Raw genomic sequence first — 23,674 nt, forward strand, 5'->3', positions numbered from 1 at the left:
ACTATACTATGTCGTTTTTTAAAGAAAAAAAGCCTTACTATACTATGTCGTTTTTGGCCATAAAAAGACTTACTATACTATGTCGTTTTTGGCAAATAAAAGCATTACTATACTATGTCGTTTTTGACGAGAAAAGCCTTACTATACATAGTCATTTTTCCAAAAATAAAAGCCTTACTATACATGGTCATTTTTCTAAAAATAAAAGCCTTACTATACATGGTCGTTTTTCCCAAAATAAAAGCCTTACTATACATGCTATCTATAAAAAACGTAATATCCACGAGCTTTTTCTTTTTCTTCTTCACATGATCCGCGCCTACATTCCCTCCCCGTGGTTTATCGGCACGCCCCCTAGCGGCGACGCAGCGAAACGCCCCCAAAAGACGCTTCCCACGCGCCCGGCGGCCAATCGAACCCAAATAGAAAAAAAACCAAGCGCTCATCCTCCAAAGTGTTCCTCCTCGATCCAATCACTTTGTCTGGAGTAATTAAAATGATTATCTTAATGAGCTTAATTAACTACATTTGACTACGGGATACGGCCATATGGCGACGGAAAACAAAGACGGCAGCTAATTAAAGTTAAAATAATGCAGGTTTTAATTAACTCAACCCCGAGGCGTCAACATTTTCACATGTATCTCAGCTGATAATTAAAAAGTCCTCCTGCCCGAGCACCATTTTTTTTTTGTTTTTTTCCCCCTTCCTCCTCCTCCTCATCCTCCTCGTGGCGAGCTAATTAAATCTGGAAAATAAATTAGCGACGCCACGGCGCTCCAAATATGAAGATGACTTCACTTTCTAATGAAATTAATTAGCTGCGCCAACCGGACGGGGCCACGGAAGCGAGCCGGCCGGCCGGCCTACGGCGGAGCGATTCCACTCGACCAATCGGAACGCAGGTGGGCGGGGTGCCCCCGTCGTGTCTAGCAATTGGTGTAGCATGTAGCGTTTTAGCAGGTATGTGATTTGGTCAAAACAGCGACGTTCGGATGCCAGAATTTGTGGGATTTGGGAGTCAAAAACCATTCTTTCATTCATTTTACACATTTTGGACCAAAAATTTTAAAATTTTGACCAATAGTTGGCCTTTAACAGCCAATTTTTTGCTACAAATCCAATTTTGAGATCCATTTTCAAACATTCACATCAACTAATATTCAATACGCACAAGTATGACATTATTTCACCAAGTAGTCCACATTTTTGACCAAAAACACAAAAAAAACAACATCCTAAAACACCCAAATCATTCCTATTCATGTAACATTCAATTCGTATTTAAACATATTCACCAAACCTTTCGCATCTTTGTGACCAACTTTTTTTTAACCAAAATAGATGCCATTTTTAACCCCACTCCTTCAAAAAAGTGTCTATAATTCATCCTCATAATCCTTACAAGGTTTACGGGGGGTGCTGGAGCCCTTCCCAGCTAACTACAGGCACTCTGGGCAGGGCACAACGAGACAAATGACCAATCTCTCATAGCTAGGAACAAGTTAGCATACAAATAGCCTAGCATGCATGTTTTAGGAAAGCGACTAACCCGGAGAAAACCCACAAACGAACCCTTGATCTCAGAACAGTGAGGCTAACACGCTAACACGCTGGACCACTTAACTTAGCATTTACATATTTTTTTCCATTTTTGACCGAAACGTTCCTATTAACCGACGATCTGACGTTTTTAAGCTAAAGCGCCGGCGGGGCTTTAATTGAAAGAAGACAGAGGTCGTGTCAAGCACCCCCCCCAGACAAGGTGTCAAGACTTCCTCTAAACGAGCGGCGAGGCCAAAGCGCGTGACGGGGGTTAAAAAGTAGCCTCCCCTCTGAGCGCTAACGTAGCAATTACGCTAACAATCTGGCCGAGAAGAGAAACGACGGCGATAAAATTGGCCGCGATAGCGTTCTTATCTCCACCTAACGACCAGTCGGGCGACCGTTTGTCAAGGCGCCGCGTTAAAACGTCCCACCTCTGGCGCGCTTCACGTGCGCTTTCCCCACGTGCCGCTAACGGTGGCTAATTAGCGCCCGGGCGTATTTATAACCGGCGACGAACGGAATGCGCGTGGCAGGCCGGCCGACCACGACATTTCGCCGGAGCTAATTAGAGGCCTGGTGGACCCCCCGTCGAAACGTGCGTGGCATCGTGTCGACGAACTTGTTACTTTAGCCGCCATTAACGGCGTTACGCCAACGTGTGTTCCTCGAAAAACGTTTTTGTTGACTTTGTGATGATCAACAGCATGAAGGATGAATGAATTATTTGTAAAAAAATTGAAGTGAAGGCTTCTATACAACAAGAAACTAATAAATAATCAATACATAAGTAATAAGTAAGTAGTCAAAACCACTAGTCAACAATGTAAATACGTAGGGAAGTGGACAAATAACAACATGAAAAATAAATAAATAATTGATAAGTAGTAATAAATAAGTAGTCAACAATGTAACTACGCAGGGAAGTGAACAAATATGACATAAAAGATAAATAATCAATGATAAGTAGTAAATAAATAAGTAGAAAATAACTATGTAGTAAATAAATAAGTAGTAATTAAATAAGTAGCAAATAAATTAGTCATAATAAGTAGTAAATACGTAGGGAAGTGGACAAATAAGACATAAATAATAATAATCAATAAGTAGTAAATAAATAGGTAGTAATTAAATAAGTAATAAATAAATAAGCAATAATTAAATAAGTTGTCATAAGTAGTCAACAACCTAAATACGTAGAGAAGTGGACAAATAAGACATAAATAATCAATAATAAGTAGTAAATAAATATGTAGTAAATAATTAAGTAGTAAATAAATAACTAGTAAATAAATAACTAGTAAATAAATAACTAGTAAATAAATAACTAGTAAATAAATAACTAGTAAATAAATAACTAGTCATAATAAATAGTCAACAATGTAAATACGCTGGGACATGGACAAATAAGACAAAAATAATAAATAAATAATCGATAATAAGTAGTCATAATAAGTAGTCAACATCAATAAGTACTAAAGTGCACAAATAACAACAAACAAAGAAGCTACCATAAAAAAAATCAAGAATTAGTATATAAATAAGTAGTCAACAACGTAAATAAGTAGGGAAGTAGACAAATAACGACAACAAAGATAAATAATCAATAAATAAGTAGTAGTATGCTTATGGAAGCTAATTACAGAATACCTAAAAATGTAAACAAATAATATTCAATTCCGACCAATAGATTTGGATCCAATTTCTGATCAGGACATGTGTAAACAAAATGAACGTCGATTGCCGTCATTGGCAGGGCCGACCTGTTTGTTGGAGAACGCCGCGGCGCTCAGCTAGCTAGCGGCGTCTCGCGCGCGCTGGCCCGCGTCTGCTAGATTAATTTGAAGCGCCGGCTGACTCGTGATTCCCTTTAATTAACGAGAGAATTAGCGGCTTTGTTAGCGTGCCCTCCCGCAGGAAATGAGGCGCGAGGACCACAAAAGCGGGAACGCCGCGCTCGCTCGTGACGTTTTCACAAAGTTTTGCCAAGCGAGGCCGCCACCGCTACCCACTGTTAGCGGAGTAGCCCAACATGCTAAAGGTCGGTGATCACGCTAGCGGACATCTACTCAAAAGTTAGCGTTAGCTTAAGTCCTGCAATGCCAGATTGGGTCAGTGTATGTGTTGTAGTAGCTAGCAAAAGTGGCTAATTGATATTTCAAAGATAAAGATGGGTCATACAGAGTATTTATTATGTTGACTACTACTGATTATTACTAACTTTTGATTACAGCTAATACTACTACTACAACAACTACTACTACTACTACTACTACTACTACTACTACTACTACTACTACTACTACTACTACTACAACTACTACTACTACTACAACAACTACTACTACTACTACTACTACTACTACTACTACTACTACTACTACTACTACTACTACTACAACTACTACTACTACTACAACAACTACTACTACTACTACTACTACTACTACTACTACTACTACTACAACTACTACTACTACTACTACTACTACTACTACAACTACTACTACTACAACTACTACTACAACTACTACTACTACTACTACTACTACTACTACTACTACTACTACTACTACTACTACTACAACTACTACAACTACTACTACTACTACTTCAACAACAACTACTACTACTACTACTACAACTACTACTACTACTACTACTACAACAACTACAACTACTACTACTACAACAACTACAACTAATACTACAACAACAACTACTACAACTACTACAACAACTACTACAACAACTACTACAACTACTACTACAACTACTACAACAACTACTACTACTACAACAACAACAACAACTACTACTACAACTACTACTACAACTACTACTACAACAACTACTACAACAACTACTACAACAACTACTACAACAACTACTACAACAACTACTACAACAACTACTACAACAACTACTACAACAACAATTACTACTACTACTACAACAACTACTACTACTACTGCAACAACAACTACTACTGCAACAACAACTATTACTACTAATAATAATAAGGGTGATATTAATAGTAATAATTATAATGGTAACAGTAATAAATAAGTAGTCATAATAAGCAGTCAACAACATAAAAAGTAGGTAAGTGCACAAATAAAAACAAACAAATAAACAATAAAGAAGTAATAAATAAAAAAGTAGTCAACATAACAAATAAGTAGAAGTGAACCTAGATAAATACTCAACATGAATAAGTAGAAGATTTGATAAATGACCTAATGGTATTTGCTCATGTTTGTAAAGCGCCCCAAAAATGATAATAAAACATGTCGGCTGCACAGAAATGAAGTGTCACCTTGTCCTAGCAGCTGCTCACTTATTCACAAGCGCCCCCTGACTTCAACGTACGCATACACACACACACACACACACACACACACACACAAGAAAGACGCCACCTCAACGCTTCTGTCTAGCGTGATGTACGCGGCGGCTACGCTATCTCCCGCCGCAGAGCCCGTGGCGATGGTTGTTGATATTTTGACGACGGCGCCCTCAATCATAAACAGAGATTAGCGATTCGCTATCGCAAACTTGCCGGCGCATTAGCATGGCCCTGAATAGCATCTACATGCTATTATGGAAATGCTAACATCTGCTAGCTGCCGCGATCCGCTTCGGGATGACCTCAAATATCATTTTCACGTTTTTTTAACCATCTGGCATCGAACCCTCGACCACAGAACTGCGAGCCCGACGTGCTAACCACTTTTTCCACTGTACCGTCGTTTTCATTTGTCGGTCCCAAATTGGACAATGGTGGCAAGTAAGTTCACTTTTTGGGCCTGAAAAAAACTAGCCCCGCCCACATGAGATCTCATTGGGATGAATGTGGCCAAACTGAGTATGACCCCGCCCACTGTAAAGTGAACACACAAATGTGGCCTATAATTAGGTACGCTTTTAGTTGGAAAAATACATTGAATTAGCATTTAGCATTAGCTTTTGTCCATTCCCGTCGAAATTGTGGTGGCAAAACGCTGTCGACAGCAACTTGAAGCGCGAGGACAGCGGCGGCCACTTCGGATCACGTCAGCGCCGGCGCTCGGCGTTGGGACGCCGCGGCGCGCCTGTCGCCGCGCGCATAAGCGCGGCGCGCCGCCACGTCAATGCTGCTTAGCTAATGTCATTAATGACTTCATTAACATTTCCGTAATCTATTTTAATAAATGCGAGGCGGCGTTAATGAGCGCCGGGGGGGCTGGCGGACCACGGCGGCGTATGGAAACTCAAAAACGCGGCTTGACTCACATCATGTGATGGGGGGAGGAGCTTAGGGGGGTAGGGGGGCGGGGTAGTACTTGTCCGATAACACAAGACTTCTATTGGCTTGCTGAAGTGGACGTAAAGGTCAATTGACTTCTGGGTTTAGGCCAAAATTAAATAACTTTGCAGGTTGTTTACACAGTTTTTTTTTTACATCTGAAAAATATGATATATTTCAAATAAAAATTTTAATAATATTATTTTTTTTCATTAAAAAAAGGTAAAAATGACTTTCACATTCATAAGGAAATAAAATTAGGATATATTCAGAAAATAATTGCTGAATGTTTCCTCTATTTGTAAAAAGATTATATATAAAAAATATAAAGCAGTAGTTTTTAATGAATTTTAAAATAGATATATAATATATAATACTCATAATTGAATATAAAACTATTTTTAAAAAAGCAAATCTTTTTTCTTTTAATTAAAAAAAGGGAATGCTAACTGATTTCTCATTTTTGCGATAATTAAATTTTTTCTCATCTTATTTTCTGAACCAATTTATCATCACTAGGGTCACAAGGGGTTCTGGAGCCTATCCCATCTGACTTGGGGCCAGGATTAAGGTTTGGGTTAGGGTTACACTCATACCTAGGTTCAATTTAGCATCCATGTTATTGGAATATGGGAAGAAACCCGGAGAAAACCCACACATGCAAACTCCACACAGTTGGACCAACCTGGATTTAAACCCAGAACCTCCACCGTGAGTCCGGACCGCCTATTAAATTGTTCTAAATAGGACCAGTATGGTGAAAGGTCCTTATTAGTAGCGATGGGCTCCAACGCCCCCCAACCGCCGCTTCCCTGCGGCACTAGTTCCAGCGTCCTGCTGCCCCCTGTCAGGGATGTCAACCCGCATCCAACTCACCCCTGGGGGGCCAGGGGCGAGGGGTGAGGGTCACTCCCTCCCCCCTTGAATCGTCCATGACAGATCATGAGCTACTTGCCATCACCCCTTTGCTAACGTCCATTAAAAACCTATTTACTACCTTCCTACAAGGCGCTAATGCTAGCCTAGCATATTGACTGCCATTCGAAAAGTTGGCCATGATATGCCCATTCGTTTTGGCTGGGAAGGTTGGCAGTAATCATGTGTTTAAAAAAAATTAAGGGTGCACGGAATTCAGCACGGGTGAGCTCCAGCACCCCGCGAACCTTGTAAGGATGAGCGGTTTAGAAAATGAATGAATTAATTGATTTCTATATTTTTATTTGGGATGAAGATTTTTTTGTTAACAAATAAATAAATCGAAATAAATTGGTTTATTAAACAATATTTTTCAGGAAAATGCATTTTTTTCTTAACAAGGTCATTATTTATCATATTTGTATGTTTAACTTGGTTGACCTAAAACAAACTTTTGTTATTATCTTTGAACTTAAATTTTTTTCCAAAAATCCTCACCTAAATGCCCAAAAATATGAAAATACAAATTGAACGTCTATTTCCGTCATTGGCATCAAAATGGGATGGTTTACCATAAAAATATTTTTCTTGGTAGTTTTTTCTACCATAAAAAATGCGTCGCTGTTAATTACAGGCGTGTTTTATGACTACGACCTTTGAGCGCTAAAATAATCAATCAATACAGGAAGGCGTGGGCCTATTGGGAATATTTACATATGCAGATTCCCAAAGTAGGCCACAATTTATCCAACACATACAAGAATTATTAATACCTGGACAGTCAACCCAAATACATTTTCTGCATATTTTACACGACCCGCGTGTCATTAATTAGCCTCAGCCACGTTTGACCCACATGACTATTGTTTGCTTGGACAAAAAAAAAAAGAAAGCTAACAGCAAAGTAACATGAAATAAGCGAATTAATTCATTAAAACTATAATGTAACTATGATAAGAAAGTGATTAACAAGGACATAAGAGTAAAGTAACTATTGAAATAGCTACCTAATGAGGTATTGAATTGAATTATATTTATTGTTATTGTACTATTAAAGTAGCTAGCTAAGAAGTAGCTAGCTATTAAAGTAGCTAGCTAATGAAGTAGCTTGCTATTGAGGTACCTAGCTAACGAAGCATTGAATTGAATTATTTTTATTGTTATTATTCAAGTATGAGGACTAGCTAGCTAATGAAGTAGCTAACTAAAAAGTACAGACAAAACTAACAAACAAATTCAGCATTAACCTGCGCAATTACTGTTTTTTTTTTTTTTTTTACTTTCACAGCATAATGTAGCTTCTTGTTTGCTAACCTTGCACAGAAGCACCACTTAGCTTAAGGCTAACCACTATTGAATGGTAATGTAAAAGCTCCGCTCCAACAAAATGGCGATTAATGAGCATCATTATCCCGTTAGCCTGATGCTAACACAAGGTTAATGGGGAATAAGGAATCGAAGCAAGGCAAATAAATGTGCAACTAGCATCCTAGTCTTCATTAATTTCATCTAAAGGCCACATTTTCACCCCCCGGCTCTTCCTTTAAGCCAAACTTTGACACATTATGGCTTCTTTTGTTAACTAAAATTCCTTCCTTAGGCTTGCCAGTGCATGAATAGCTAGCATTCTTAAAAAAAAGTTTCCAAAGTTATGATAACCTGGAAATATTGTCGCGACTTGCTTTTTACAACATGTTTCAACTTAGTTGTTTTTTTTAATTAAAAAGTTAGGAACATGTTTAATTTGGTGTAGGAACACTTGAGTGTTTGGCCTTGGGCTACTGCGTTACAATTTCTATGCTGTCGTCAAGTATTCCATTTGATTATGTATGAACTATGATTATTCATTCATATTCCGCAACATATATCCTCACAAGAAGGGTCGCGGGGGGTGCTGGAGCTTATCCCAGCCTAATGAAGGGACATACTGAATTATTTGCCAGCCAATCAAAGGACAACTTTGATTATATATTTATTATTTTTCATATCTTTTGAGACATTTATGTATTTTTACTGAATATTTTTATATGACAATGTATATTATTTTAACCTTTTTGTTTAAAATTACTGATCTAATTGGACATTTTTTGCTTACAATGAGTTTATATAAAAACAAAGCTATTTTTGTCTTTCGTTTTCCATACCAGTTAGCCACACAACGGTCGCGGGGGGTGCTGGAGCCTATACCAGTAAACTACGGACACCAGGTCATGTGATATGTCAAGATAGTTGCCAACCAATCACAAGGCACAAAAAAACATACACTCGTTTACTCTCAAAATCACACTCGCACCGACTGGGAATCGAACCCAAAACTTCACACAGCAAAAAACCACTTCACCATCGCGTTGGCTTACATCCATCGTTCTTATCCATTTTTTTGTTTTAAAATTCTTAAATGATTAAAAATCAAAACAACAACTAAATAAACATTTACTATTTGGATGCTCAGTACAATTTTCAGCATAAAAATCCATTGGCCCCGCCCACTAAAAACAGTTTGACAGCAACGAAAGAGTTAATAAGTCCACTTATAGGGCTTAAAAACGTTACCTGCAAAATACTTTTTTTATTTTTCATGCTAGCATATCGCTGAGCAAACAGGAAAGTGTGATTAAGACTTTTAATTAGGACTCTTGACAAAGTCACACCGCCAAAATAAATCACAAGCCTGAGGGAGTCACAACAAATCCACCTCATTTTTTCCAACTTTTTGACGCTCATCCTCATCATCGTCGGCGCGGGAAGGGCAGCCGCCCACGTCCGCATAATTTAAACGCTCGTAATGTGCAACGACGTGATGGCTGACGTTTTATTGTGAAAGGTTCAATCGGGATGCCGCCGATACGCGTCGTAACTATTGCAATCAGACGCCCAGAAATGGCGGCCACATTTTAATTGAGCAAGACCGTTTGATTTATTCCGTTGGACTTTAACTCTTTTATGTTAGCTCGCGTATAAATCTTAGCTAGCTTGTTGCTAATCACGGTAAATTTAGCCACATTTGGTTGAAATCATATTTCTAATGTTACCATAACATTAAGCCAATATTCCCATGATGCATCTGTTGCACCCTGAGGTTACAAATGAGAGATTAGCACAAATAATGCTAATGTTCTTTTCTCACCGCGGTTATTTACGACACGTTGCGGCAATAATGGCGTCGGCGCCGATGCGTTTCGGGCAAATGGGCCGTGACGGCGGTGAATTAGCGGTGGACAGATTGATACATCGCTTGTCTTTGCTGTTATTTTTTGCTGCCGGGAGGCCGTCGCTAATGCTAGCGCGTCAACGTGCCGGTAAAACTGTATTTAATTCATTTTTTGGGGGGATATTTTTAAGCTAGCCAGTTGAACAAGTCACTAATTGAGCATAGCATTATGATTTCAAGCTTATAACAAGAAAATATTCTTATTTACATAAAAATATAGATTTTTTAATCACTTAATTCCCTCATTAGCTGTCATTAACTACAATGGGCAAGAATTAGCAGCAGTTAAATTGATACATCACTTGTCTTTGCTGTGATTTTTACTAACATGAGGCTATTGCTAATGCTAACACACCTATTTGAGCTGAATGGGGTTTTTATAGGAAATAGTTTTTCAAATTTAGTTTTTTTTGTAGCAAAATGTAATTCAGCAAGATAGTTTTCTACAAATTGTGAGCAGGCCGGACTATGAGTTTAATGTTAGCATCTTAGGCTAACAACGACAAACATAGCTTTATTTAACAAAACATACATGGTTTACTTTAAAGATAACCTATATTTTTTAATACAAATGCCTCCTAGTTCAACTAAAATGGACGTCTATCATCGTCAATGTCCTCCAACGACATAATCTAGCACGACAACTTAATATATCACACTTTATTTCTCTCGGGAAAGCAAGCTAACGACCGTACGGGAGGCAAATCCCAAACAGTTGTCGTGCTAATTCCTCGCTAAAGCATCTAATCAACCTTCAGATGGGAACAACTTTAAAGGTCAGTCGGCAGACGCTAAACCCGAACCGGAAAATGATGCTAAATTTAGCTAGCCGCGTCGAATACGTGCGTAGCGGTGCCGCGCGTGGCTTTCCGGGTTGACAAAATAGGCCAATTATCTCCAAACTTTAAAGGGCGGCGCTCGTTGGGGCCCGCCGCTATCGCTACGTCGCTATCGCCGTTTCACACTTTGTCTCCCCAATTGTAACCTGTCGTGATTATCAGCAGCTCCATTAAGCGTCGGCCAAAGAAACGACTCGCTTTTCCCGCCGCTAAATTGCTATTAGCGCTTAAATCAGGCTAGCGTAGCGCTCGGTAATCATGTAGGACAAAGCATAAAATTACATTGACGCTAATGAACGAGCGCGTGCCGAGTTAATTGCACGCTACGAGCCCTGGTAATGCTCAGATAAGCTCACGGCTAACGTTATTCTTAGCGGCCTAGCGGCGGGACCTCGTTAAAGTCGGAGGAGGACGCAATCACGGCCAGGCGTTTGACGCTAGGACGCTAGTTTTTTTGCATCTTAAGTGGTGGTGGTTGAGTGGACGCGGGCTTTGGAGCAGAACCAATTAAAATATCGGGGGAAATTATGTCAGGACTGACACGGGAAGTTAGCCATTGTGAAGGGAAGTTGACGTTTAGCGCTAAATTTCGTGGCTGGAATTTGGGGGAGGAAATGGGCTTTTGAGGGATATAAAATTGCATAGGACTGTCAATTATTAGAAGTATTAAAAATACAGAAAGATGAAATTATGGTAATATGTTAAGTATTTTTTGGTTGGAAGCAGCCATTTTGGAAAGATTTCAAAACAAGAGCCATAAAAAGTTCAGAAGAAGCCACACATTAATTTGAATAAAAAGTCAGCCATTTTGATCTGAAGGAGACTATTTTTGTGATCTTTTTTATAGCCTTAAAATAATAATAATGATAATCGGAAAAAGTTTTAAAAGTTTTAAAAAATCCACTATTGACAACACCACTGTGACTAATATAAAAAACTTGGTATCCATCCCTTGCTATCAAAACAAGACCCATGAAAAACCCACGTACAGACAGCCATTTTGGTCTGAAGCAGCCATTTTGTTTTGAAACTCATTAGTTTCAGAAACTAAATCTAGTTTTGGTCAGGAACAAATTTATAAGCTCCAATGAAAAAGCTATGCACCACAGTCAGCTAAAAAGCATTAAAACCTCTAAAACAACCATACGAGGCGGCCATTTTGGTAAGGACCAAAATTCCAAGCTACAATGAAGCCATGCACCACAGTCAGCCATTTTGGCTCAAGCTTAGCAAACAAAAGACACCAGTTGGACCAAACAATACAAAACTTGTCAAAACAAGAAGCACTAAAACCTCTCAAGAAACCATATAAGGGGGCCATTTTGGTCCAAAGCGGCCATTTTATGAAGCATTCTGAGCCTAAAACTTAGGAAACAAAAGACACCCGTTGGACCAATTAATACAAAACTTGTCAAAACAACGAACCATTAAAACCTCTCAAGAAACCATACGAGGCGGCCATTTTGGCCAAGACCAAATTTCCGGAAGCCATCTTTAACGAGGCCTTTTTTTTTCTCCACGAGAGTCGGCACTAATTCCGAGTAATAACGAGGTTGGGCGGAACGGGGGGTACAAATGGACGTATCAATTCTCTGGCGAGCTCGTTTGGAGCGCAAAAAAAACGAGGAACAAAGTGCACTTTTGCTAATGCGCGTCAACGTTGAAAAGATTCACGCCGGCGTCGTGGGATGAAAGCCACGGGGCGGCAATTACTGTTCATTTGGAGCGCCGCCGCCACCGCCGCTCATCAGTGGACGCAAAAAGGAAAAAAAAGAGGAGATAATAAGCAGATGAGCTATCAAAGGAGAGAGCGCAAAATACAAATAAAAGGAGACGCCGGCCGAATTAGCCACCATAATGGAAATAATCATCTTTGTGTGAATTTCACTTTATTTTGGTTAGAATACAAAATGGCTGCCGTGGGCTTTTGTTTTTATTTCAAAGTATATGGGGGAAAAGTCAGAAATGGTCAGGTAAACTCATTTTTGTGTTTGATACATAATTTAATATATACAATGAAATTAAAATATATATATATTTTTTTGGGGGGGAGGTTAAACTTGTTTTTTTTTAATGAAATAAATGTTAAGAACTTTCAGAGTACTACATTGTGACACTAATATGTATTTTCTATAATATACTGCATATTTTTTCTGGGAAAAAAATTGATAAAAAAGTGTTGTAATTTTTTTAATTATTAAAAATATTTTTATAATTTGACTTTTTACTTTGGGGGAAATATAAATGTATGTTTTAAACTGTATATATCTTTTAAATTAAATACATTTAAAAAAAATTAAGAACTACAAGTACAAAGGAACCAAAAAATCATTTTATTTTAAATTTCAATCTATCGTGGAAAACAAATCATGACGCTAACGGCGCTAGCTAAAAATCTGTTTTCATTTAGCATCACACTATTGTTAAAATGAAGCCGACCTTTATTTAACATAACATTTTTTGGCCGGAGAACAACATAATTCATCTATAAACAAACTCGCCAATTCCATTTTTTTATCTTTTGGGCTAACGAGCTACGCCTTTACGCGAAACGGTTCTCGTAAAAGGCGGCCTTGGCGCGATCTTAAGTAAAACGACGTGGCTTCCGTGGCGGCGTCCTAATTGCTGTTGTCGGCGCTTTCAAGGAGAGAGCGCCAATTAAAACGCCTTCGCCGAGAGTTTAAAGAGCCAATTAGCGCGTCCGTGTCCGACGGCTAACGACAAACTATGCCAGGTGATGAAGGAGCGTGCTTAACGTTGACATTTGGAAAAGTCCTCTATTAAGCTTTATAAAGCTACAAACAAATTACCAAAATGCTAATGCTACGACGTTCACATTGTATGATTTATGATTTAATCATCCTTTTATATAAGTATAATTCTGTGATACCACGTATCTTAACAAGGGTCGCAGGGGTGCTGGAGCCTATCTTAGCTCACTACAGCGGGCGACGCCCTAAATCGCTAGCCGGCCAATAGCAGGGCAAAAGGAGACAAACAACCAATCCTTTAAAGCTAGGAATAAGTTAGCATACCTAGCACGCATAGTTTTTGGGAGGAAAGCTGAGTACCCGGAAAAAAACTACTCGAAACCCTGGAGACAAACAACAAATCCTTCCTAGCTAGGAATAAGTTAGCATACAATTAGCCTAGCATTCATATTTTTGGGAATGTGGGAAGAACCAGGAGTAGCCACGGAAAACCTACACAAAATCGAGGACAACACGCAAAGCTCAATGCACAATGCGGACCCACCTGGGATCAAACCCTAGACCCCAGAACTGCGAGGCCAACCCACTAACCACTTATTCTCCGAATGAGTGAATTTAAAGTGTTCAATTAGTTGACTAAAATGTTTTTGGGAGCAAAGTGGAGCACCCAGAAAAAACTCAACCCCGGTGACAAACGGCCAATCCTCCCTAGCTAGGAAAAAGTTAGCATACAATTAGCTTAGCATTCATATTTTTGGGATGTGCGAGGAATTCGAAGTAGCCACATTAAACCTACGCAAACACAAGGACAACATGCAAAACTCCAAACAATGCGGACCCACCAGGGATCAAACCCTGGACCCCAAAACTGCGAGCCGGACTCACTAACCACTTAATCACCGAACCGCCCGGACTCAAATTATGCAAACGGTACATCCAGACTATCAAAGGCAACTTACAGTGTTCATTTAGCTTAGCGAACTACAATGTTTTGGGGATCTGGGAGGAAAGTACCCAGAAAAAACCCACGCAAGCCGAGGGAAAATCACACAAACTCCACAAACTAAGCACACGGATGGTCCAGACTTGCCTTTGGCCGGCGAGGGGGGGAAAAAGCCGCTGATGCGGCAGATAGCGAACGTCAACGGCACGGTTCTGATGTACGGCCGCGTTTGCGGGTAATAAGAGCGTCCCGGCGCCTCCCGCTGATTTAGATCAAGGTCATTAACGGCGAGGAGGCGGCCATCGGGGCATTAATCCTGCGCAAATAGTTATCTGCCGCTAGAAGGGGACCGTCCTCAAAAAAAAATGGAAAAAAATGAAAAGGAAAAGACTCCTACGTATCGACGGGGGCTGAAAAATGTGGCGAGGAGACGCTATCGGGCGCGACTTTTCACGGCGGCGACAAGTGCGCCGCTCTACGTGTCATCATTCTTGCTAACGCGTGACTAAAAAGGCAAAAAAATATGAATATTTTGTCTTGTTTTGACATTGAAAAGAAGAGGAAATGTTTGTGTTCGTCTGGGAGTAGCAATAAAGTTTTGGCTTTTGACTTGTATGACTTGCGCTTTTATGCTAGCTTCATAGATTGACATTTAAAGAGTTCCTAATCGACGTATTTGATTGTTTTTTTTAATAAAAATGGTTTCAAATTTGCAACAAATAATCCTTAAAATATAAATGTATTTATGTTTGAGACTTTAAAGTGAATTAATATTAAATTAGTGTTTTATTTTAACAGTAGAAAGATACTGTTAATCTATTGAAGAATATGCTATATTTTTTAAATATTTAAATACACTAGTAACTCAGTATACGCAATAAAAAAGTATTTTTAAAACTAAATAATAATAAAATATTATCGTGAAAAAGCTCTGCTAATAATTAGAATTTTTTGCAATAGAAATAAATGGGACAATAAAAAAATATTTGAAAAATAAATAAACACAAAAATATGAATAAATATATATAAATAAACAAATAATCAGACTAAAAAATCAATACACAAACAAAAATTAACAAATTATCAAACATAAATAATGAATAAATATGGACTACTGTACACCAATAAATACAACTATGAATAAATAAGAGAGAGGGCAATTTAGCTTATATGTTTGACACTGGCGTTAAAAGCGTGTGACATGTATAGAAGGCGTTAACCTTTAGCTGCGCTCGCCCCCGTTAACAAGAGTAAATAATCCTGTGGGCTGGCCTTTATACAAGTGCTAATTAAACACAGCCTCCGTTGCCCGCTAATCACAAAGAACATGCTAGAGGTGCTAACTGGATGTGCGTTATGTTTGTGTGTGTGTGTGTGTGTTGTGTGTGTGTGTGTGTGTGTGTGTGTGTGTGTGTGTGTGTATTGTGTGTGTATGACAGAGAGAGTAAAAGATTGACAATAAAAATAACAAACTTACAGTTTGTCCGGCTCATTCTTGGATTTTTTGGTGGTCCGTTCAGAAGTTACTCAAAGATTTTTCAATCTTGGACCTGAAAAGTAGAGTTTTAAAATAAATAAACTGAATTTTTCCAAAGATTGGAACAAATGATAGAAAAAAATGTATTCTAACAACTATCAATAAAAATAACGGCTATGTATAATTTCATTAACAGCAATAGAAGTCAAATCTAACAAATGTTCTTAAACTGCAAATATATTGGACAACAACCAATGATAAACTCCTTTAAATTTGCATGAAAAGAATGATTGGACGCCACAGGATTGGACATCCATCTCCGTCAAAGACACCGAAAGACATGGCAGGCAATAACCCGATAATGACCTCATCTGAATGATCGATTCATGGTAAAAAAAAAAAAAAAGCGCAACAGCGCCCCCCAATCGGTGACAGGCGAGCGGTGGGAATGTGATGAAGATGACAATGTTCATTAATTAATAACATTTCCTTTGGTGGCCCGGGTGGCATTTCCATGATTAGCGCGGGCGGCGTAACCAACGAGGCTACTTAAGGACGATTTACGATACGTTTAAAAGTTGATGGCCGGGATTGGAGGAATTATTCATGAGGGCGCCGCGTCGTTCGTCACGGAGACGAGCGAGCGTCGCGCGTCTTCCCGCTTTTTGCAAAATCTGATGAGCTGTTTGTATGCGGGCGCGCGTCCACGCCGACGTCGTAATTAACCACGATGTGTCTTGGATAGGGTTTTTTTTTTTTTAATATTATACGCCTGGAAATAATTGACGTTCACACGAGCCGTGTGGCTTAATGGCTTCGGCGCTGGCGCGGAATGCTAATGGCGCAATTAGCTCGTGATTAAAAATAACAAGGCTTTTACTTAACTGGTGAGAAGCCAAAGTGATTGCTTCTTCAAGAAAAATGATGTGGCGCAGATTAGCTGGAGAAGCCATTGGCGCTAACGTGCTAAAATGCTAAAATGTTAGGGGAAATGGAAAGGTTTGCGCCAGGCTAAAGAGTTTTTTTTATCTGTAAAAGAGGGTAAGGAGGGAATTAAATTGAACTAATTGGCTGAACCCTGACAAGTAGGCAGCTAGCGAAGGAAGCTAGCGGAAGATAGCTGAAGAAGATAGCGGAGAAAGCTAGCAGAAATTACTGTGTCAATGAGAGCAATGAAATGGAACTCATTAACTGAACGCTAACTATGAGTCTAATGATAAGACAGCTAGCAGTGTAAGCTAGTGGAAGCTAGAGGAGGTTAACGGAGGAAGCTAGTTGAAATCAATGAAAGCAATAAAATTGAACTGCAATTAACTGAACCCGAAGCTATTGGAAGACAGAGAAGGCTAATGGAAGAAGGTAGCGGAGGAAGCTAGCGGAAGAAACTAGCAAAAGGTAGCGGAAGATAGCATAAGAAGCTATCAGAGGTAGTTAGAGTAAGCTAGCGGAACAAGGAAGCGGAGGAAGCTAGGATACGGTAGAGGAAGATAGCAGAAGAAAACTAGCTAACCAAGCTAGAGGAAGGCAATAGAGGAAGATAGCAGAAGAAGCTAGCAGTAGAGGAAGCTAGTGGAACAAGGTAGCGGAGGAAGCTAGCATACAGTCGAGGAAGATAACAGAGGAAGGAAGCTAGCAGTCTCTTGACTGGCGAGGGGAAAAAACATGGCCCCCGGTCGCTAGCGTAGTCGTCCGAGCGTACGCGCAAGGCCGTCCAAGCGTCCTCCTAATCTCCGTCATGGTCACACCAGCGCGTTCGAGGCAGCGCCGGCGGGCTAAAGCGACCTATCGTCTAGCAATCGGGCTCCCCGGGCTGCGACCGGTTGTCTTCTCGGACGAGACGGCGCCACAGGCTTTAGATTTGAAAAAACGCGCTTATCTGGACTCGCGGGCGATTACGCGGTCTACATTTCATGGCGGGCGTTAAATGCTGTCCATTTGGCACGCTCCATTTCAAGACAAAGAAAAACTTTTGTCTTTTCACAAGAGAAACAAAAACGTGTTGTTTGACATTTATCTGTGGTTATGGTCTAAGTTCTAAGTCCAAATCTACTCAAGTGAATTTTGAAAATAAGTTATTTTTCATTCATTTTCTCAACCTCACACAGGTTGCTGGGGGTGCTGGAGCCTATCCCAGTTGACTTTTAGGCACGAGGCGGGGGACAAAACCCTGAATCGGTTGCCAGCCAATCACAGGGCACGAGGGCAAGTCAACAACATATTTAAGTAGGGAAGTGGACAAAAAAACAACAAACCGCTAATTAATCACTAAATAATAATAATCAATAAATTAGTAAATAAGTAAGCTGCAAATAAAGAAGTAGTAAATACAGAAGTAGTAAATACAGAAGTATTAAATAAAGAAATAGTAAGTAAAGAAGTAGTAAGTAAAGAAGTGGTAAGTAAATAAGTAGTAAGTGAATAAGTAGTAAGTAAATAAGTAGTAAGTAAATAAGTAGTAAATAAACAAGTAGTTAGTAAATAAGTAGTAAGTAAATAAGTAGTAAGTAAATAAGTAGTAAATAAACAAGTAGTTAGTAAATAAGTAGTAAAGTCAACATAAAAAGTCAACAAAACTAAGTAGGGAAATCATAAACAAACAAACCAATAGATAATCGATTAATAAAAATACATAATCAAAAAATAAGTTGTAAATAACTAGCCAACAAACTTAGCAGTAAATAAGTAGTCAACAACATAAATAAGTAGAAAAGTGCACAAATAAAAACAACAAACAAACCAGCCAATAACTAATCACCAAAAAAATGCAATGAATAAGTAGTCAACATATAAATAAGTACTAGCCAACATATTTTAATCTGTATAATAGCTACATTGTATACTTAAGCTAACAAAGAGTTTTAGCGAGATTTTTATCAAGTCGGATTTCATTTTGATGAACATGTTATGATTGTTTTTAGCAACGTATATTTTAATTTGACAGACAGCGACATTTATCAAAAATGGAAATGTCATCGCTAGATTGGACGTCCGGCGCACGTCAAGAGGGACGCGGCGCCGTCCGTGGTCGGCGTGGCCCCCGCGGCGCCATCGCGCTAATCGAGAGCGAAGACGGGAAGCCCACCCCTGTCGCCGGCGGAGTCCGGCGACCGCTCGTTAGCGCCGCGCCCTACCGCGCTAGCCGGGCGTCATCGGTGCTAATTAGCGGCCGACGCCAGCCGGCGGGACGCCGCGTGCTTGTCTCGTCGGGCGCTCGGGCTGCCCGTAACCCCGGCGTCCGTGGGCCACCCGGGGTCCCGTCAGACTAGCCACCCCCCCCCCAACCCGATATAAAATCTCCATAATGAAGCGTAAAGCGGCAACGTGATTGCTTGTGACACACCTACTCCGCTAATTATGGCTCTGAGGCCAAAGCGCTCGAAAATGAACGCGGCCGATGACCCCCACTCGGGGGTGTGGCCTACATTCGATGGCCCGCTAAAAAACATACCGAGAGAGTCGCTTTCTGAACCTGAATTTTGGGTCCATATGATTGGCCGAGATAACTCAAGAGCGAAGTAAGGGATCGTCCCGATTTGTTAGGACTCCGGAGCTAATATTTTGGCATATTATTGCAAGTAATTTAGTTTAGATTTTTCTGGCAATTTGAATAAAGCTATCATAGTTTATTATTATAGCCTGAACAGAGTTTTAAAAATGTGTTACAAAGTCAGTCATGCAGCAGAAACTAAGACTACAAAAAATCTGTATAGTTTTACGTAGATATAGACAGATATAAATATATAGATACAGATAGATATGGATATAGAGATAGATGTAAATATATAGATACAGATATAGAGATAGAGAGAAATAGAGATAGATCTAAACATATAGACATAGATATATGCATAGATATAGATAGATGTATAGAGATAGATATATAGATATAGCTATTTAGATATATGTAGACAGAGATAGATATATAGATGTACATATATATATTTATGTAGATACAGATAGAGATATATAAATGTACATATATAAATGTAGATACAAATATAGAGATAGATATAGATATATAGATATAAATTAATATAGATGTATAGATAAAGATGCATAGATATATATGTATAGATATAGATGTATAGATATAGATGTATAGATATAGATGTATAGATATAGATGTATACAGATGTATAGATATAGGTAGGGCCAAATAGGTCAAAGGTCAAATGGCAGGACGGCACAGGGAGGGAGAAAGACAGCGGTCTCAACAATGGCGTCTTGTTAATGTGGAGCATTAAAGGGATGGAGAAAGTCATGATGGTGCTTAATATTATTATTATTATGATGATGATTATGATGATGATGCTTATGGTTGGCCTACATGCATCCAGCGTGTCTACACGAGTATTAAATGGCCGCGCTTGTAGCCACATTAAAATCTTATTAAGTTGACAGATGAAGTCACCACGAGTACAATAAAAACAAGAAATAAAACAGCTTACTAGGGACTGACGACGTTGCACGCTTTAAAAAATGTCAACATTTTTGCTTGACTTCATTTCGAGGAAGACTGTTTGAAATAATACTGCTGTATTTTGTTGGAAAATATCCAAACAAACTATGTAAAAATGTAACTTTTTTTGCTAATAAGAAATATATTATTAATTCCAAAAAAATACAAAAATAAATAACAATATAAATATAGGCATAGAAACAAAAAGGCCCTTTCTGATAAATAAAAAAACAACATTTTTTAGTGTTGTGGATGATTTTTTTTGAAAAATATACCCTTTTTAATTATTAAAAAAACAACTTTTGGGAATGTTATGTCTCTTTCCTTCAAATATTACATTTTTAAAAAATATAGAACAGAAAAATATAACTTATTGACCCGTAAAAATAAGAGAAACTCACCAACTGTCATAAAACAAAGTGTAAAATAACATGATCATTATATTAGTATTCACTGACACTGACGTCAATAAAAAATGTCTCAGTGTTTGGCTTTGAAAATCATCAAAAAGGTCCCCCCCAACAAAAACCCAATCAAGAGCGCGTCTGCTCTTTGCCCAGCCACGGACGTCAACAGCGAGCGGACGCCTGTCGCCAATCGCAATCCCTTCATTTAGCCGCCGTTAGCGCATCCCGTTTCAAATCAGCGCTGACATCCCGTGTCAGCCGGGCGCACCCGCATAAAAACAGCGGGCCGCCGGACGCCGCCGCCCATGACCCGCCGCGCCGTCGTGAATACTCCAACGAGCATCAAGCGCGGTGGAGAGCGGCGAGCGCATTAGCATGAGCCGGGCCGAGGCGACATTAGCGGCGAGGCGTGAAGCGAATGGCGACTTTGTCATTACTGGCCACGGTGATAATAACGTGGCGAGCCGGGACATGGACAAACCCACTAAATGGCGCTGGAGCAAAACAAAGAGGCGATGGCGCGGCGCCGTTACGGGAGATGGCGTTGGTGACGAATGGGATGGCGGCGGGAATATTTACATGGGAACATTGCCTTTTAAGAAAAGGATGTATTTTTGTTATTTTTTAAAATGTTGCAAAAAGTCGGAATATTTGGTTAATGGCAGTTAATGAGTTAAAAAAAGAAGCAACAAGGAAATATAGTATGCCCTGGAATATGAATATTTAATAATGGAGACCAAACATGGTAGTGAAAATTGTAAAAAGTAGTTACCCCTGTAATAACTAGTATTTTTTTTTAATTATTCATTTATTTTTTTAAGTAGCTAGTGTAAGAGAGGGGAGTGCCTCGCGAGTTTAAGTGTTTTTTCATATTTTATGAACTTAAAAAATAATAATAATTAATAGTAGTCACCCCTATTATAACTTTTTTTGTAATTACTTTTTTAAATGTATTTATTTATTTTTCGAGTAGCAAGTGCAAGAGAGGGGCGTGGCTTCCACTTCCGAGTTTTAGCGTGATTTTTCATATTTTTATGAATTAACCAAAATAATAATTAATAATAGTCACCCATTATTATAACTTTTTTTCACTACATTTTTAAAGTATTTATTTATTTTTCTAGGAGCAAGCGTAAAAGAGGGGAGTGGCTTATGCGTTTAAGTGTTTTTTCATATTTTTATGAATTTAAAAAATAATAATTAATAGTAGTCACCCCTATTATAACTTTTTTTGTGACTACTTTTTTAAATGTATTTATTTATTTTTCGAGTAGCAAGTAGAAGCAATTAGTATTTTCTTTCCTCAATTTTCAGTCGTAGTAGCTTTTAATTTGGCGGTCCCACCGAGGAAACGGATTGGCCGTCCTCACTCAAGTCTCCCGGAGGTCCGGCAGGACTTTTCGGACGGCGAAATAGCCGCTAGCGTCCGCTAACTGGTGCGCTGCGACACGTGCGAGCGTCCTTGCACTTGGCGCCGAAGGCGGGGTCTCTACAGAGCGGGAAAGACGATGATGAGGGAGGGGGGGGGGTAATTTGGGGCGGGGTCAGCTTTCCCCTCTAGGAATTTGCAACCCCTGTTAATGGGGGAGGGGGTCTCTACATTGAAACTCCGCCTCAGGGTGGATTTTTCAAAAGGGCGTCTAACAACTTCCTGGTTGCTAATTAGTTTTGGCCTGTGCTATTTGTCTTTTTAAAGTGGGGGGGGGGCGAATGAGGGGTCTCTAAAAAAAGAAAGCATATGGCTCGCCTCGGTGCGCATGATAATTATTCACGTAGTCGTCCTTCGCCGCCACGGCGCCGATTTACAAATACGCCGTGCTAGCAACCGTAAATATCCTACATTAAAAGCTATTAAAGATGCCATAAATGTGCTTTATGGCGATATAATACATGATTTGCAGATATGCCTCGTTTAAATGGGTTATTGTACGTTAGAGAACAATGATTGGTCGTCTATTGCTGTCAATAGAAAGGTCACGGGTTAAATACTATAAAATTCCAAAACGTTATTTTACAGGCAATAAATGGTGGGTTTCCGTTTTTATTCATTGGATTAAATGGCTAAAACGTCATCATAGATCGAAATGGTGTGAAAATGGGCATCTTTACCTTTTAATTAATTGAAAGTTGATGTGCAATATGATATAAATAAAATAATAAACCGATTTTACCAAGATTAAATCATTAAACATGCTTACCATGGGTCGATCTGTAGCTAACCATGCTAAAAATATTGTGTAGTCTTCTTCGTCTATTGAAAGTTGGTCTGAAGCTAGCATTCGTCTCACAACTGCGCCCCCATTCTCCGTGGTGTTTAACTGGGGTAACTGCAGTTCGATTTTATCCAAAGTTTTTCTGCTTTATTATCACCAGGGTTGGGGTTGAGGGTGCCGGAGCCTATCTCAACTGACTTTGGGCACTAGGTGGTGACACCCTAAAATGGTGAATAGCCAATCACAGGGTACGGGGAGACTAACAACTAATTATTTATAGGTAGGGGTAAATTTAGAGAAAAAAAAACAAAATATTACATGTAAAATGGTCCGGCCCACATAAAATCGTGCAAGTTTTTGGAATGTGGGAGGATAGCGAAGTACCCGGGGAAAACCCACACAGGCCCGGGGAGAACATTTGATCAAAGTAGAGTACACTATTGATACACAAACGATGAAATATGAATCAAAACCTTCCTAATTGCTTCAAGTAGTTTTTTGACGGAGAATCCAGAAAAAATGCCTGGTCAGGAATAAAAAATAAAAATCTAAAAATGCCAAAAATGCTTACAAGAGGGAAATAATGTTCGGGTTACTCCGAGGTAAAAAAAAAAAAACTCCATCAAAGGATTCTTGGTGTACATTTTCACCTTTAGGCAAAAAAAA

General features: G+C 39.3%; 1 long non-coding RNA gene across 1 annotated transcript in view; it reads right to left on the reverse strand.

The window, feature by feature from the left end:
- Window positions 1–23,674, reverse strand: part of LOC144196873 (uncharacterized) — a 41,859-nt gene that overhangs the window by 2,669 nt on the left and 15,516 nt on the right. The window contains exon 2 of the long non-coding RNA XR_013326391.1: window positions 15,930–16,002. This is a non-coding gene — a long non-coding RNA (uncharacterized LOC144196873). The remainder of the gene's footprint in view (window positions 1–15,929; window positions 16,003–23,674) is intronic.

Source organism: Stigmatopora nigra, chromosome 5 (assembly GCF_051989575.1).
Source record: "Stigmatopora nigra isolate UIUO_SnigA chromosome 5, RoL_Snig_1.1, whole genome shotgun sequence".
Taxonomy (NCBI): domain Eukaryota; kingdom Metazoa; phylum Chordata; class Actinopteri; order Syngnathiformes; family Syngnathidae; genus Stigmatopora; species Stigmatopora nigra.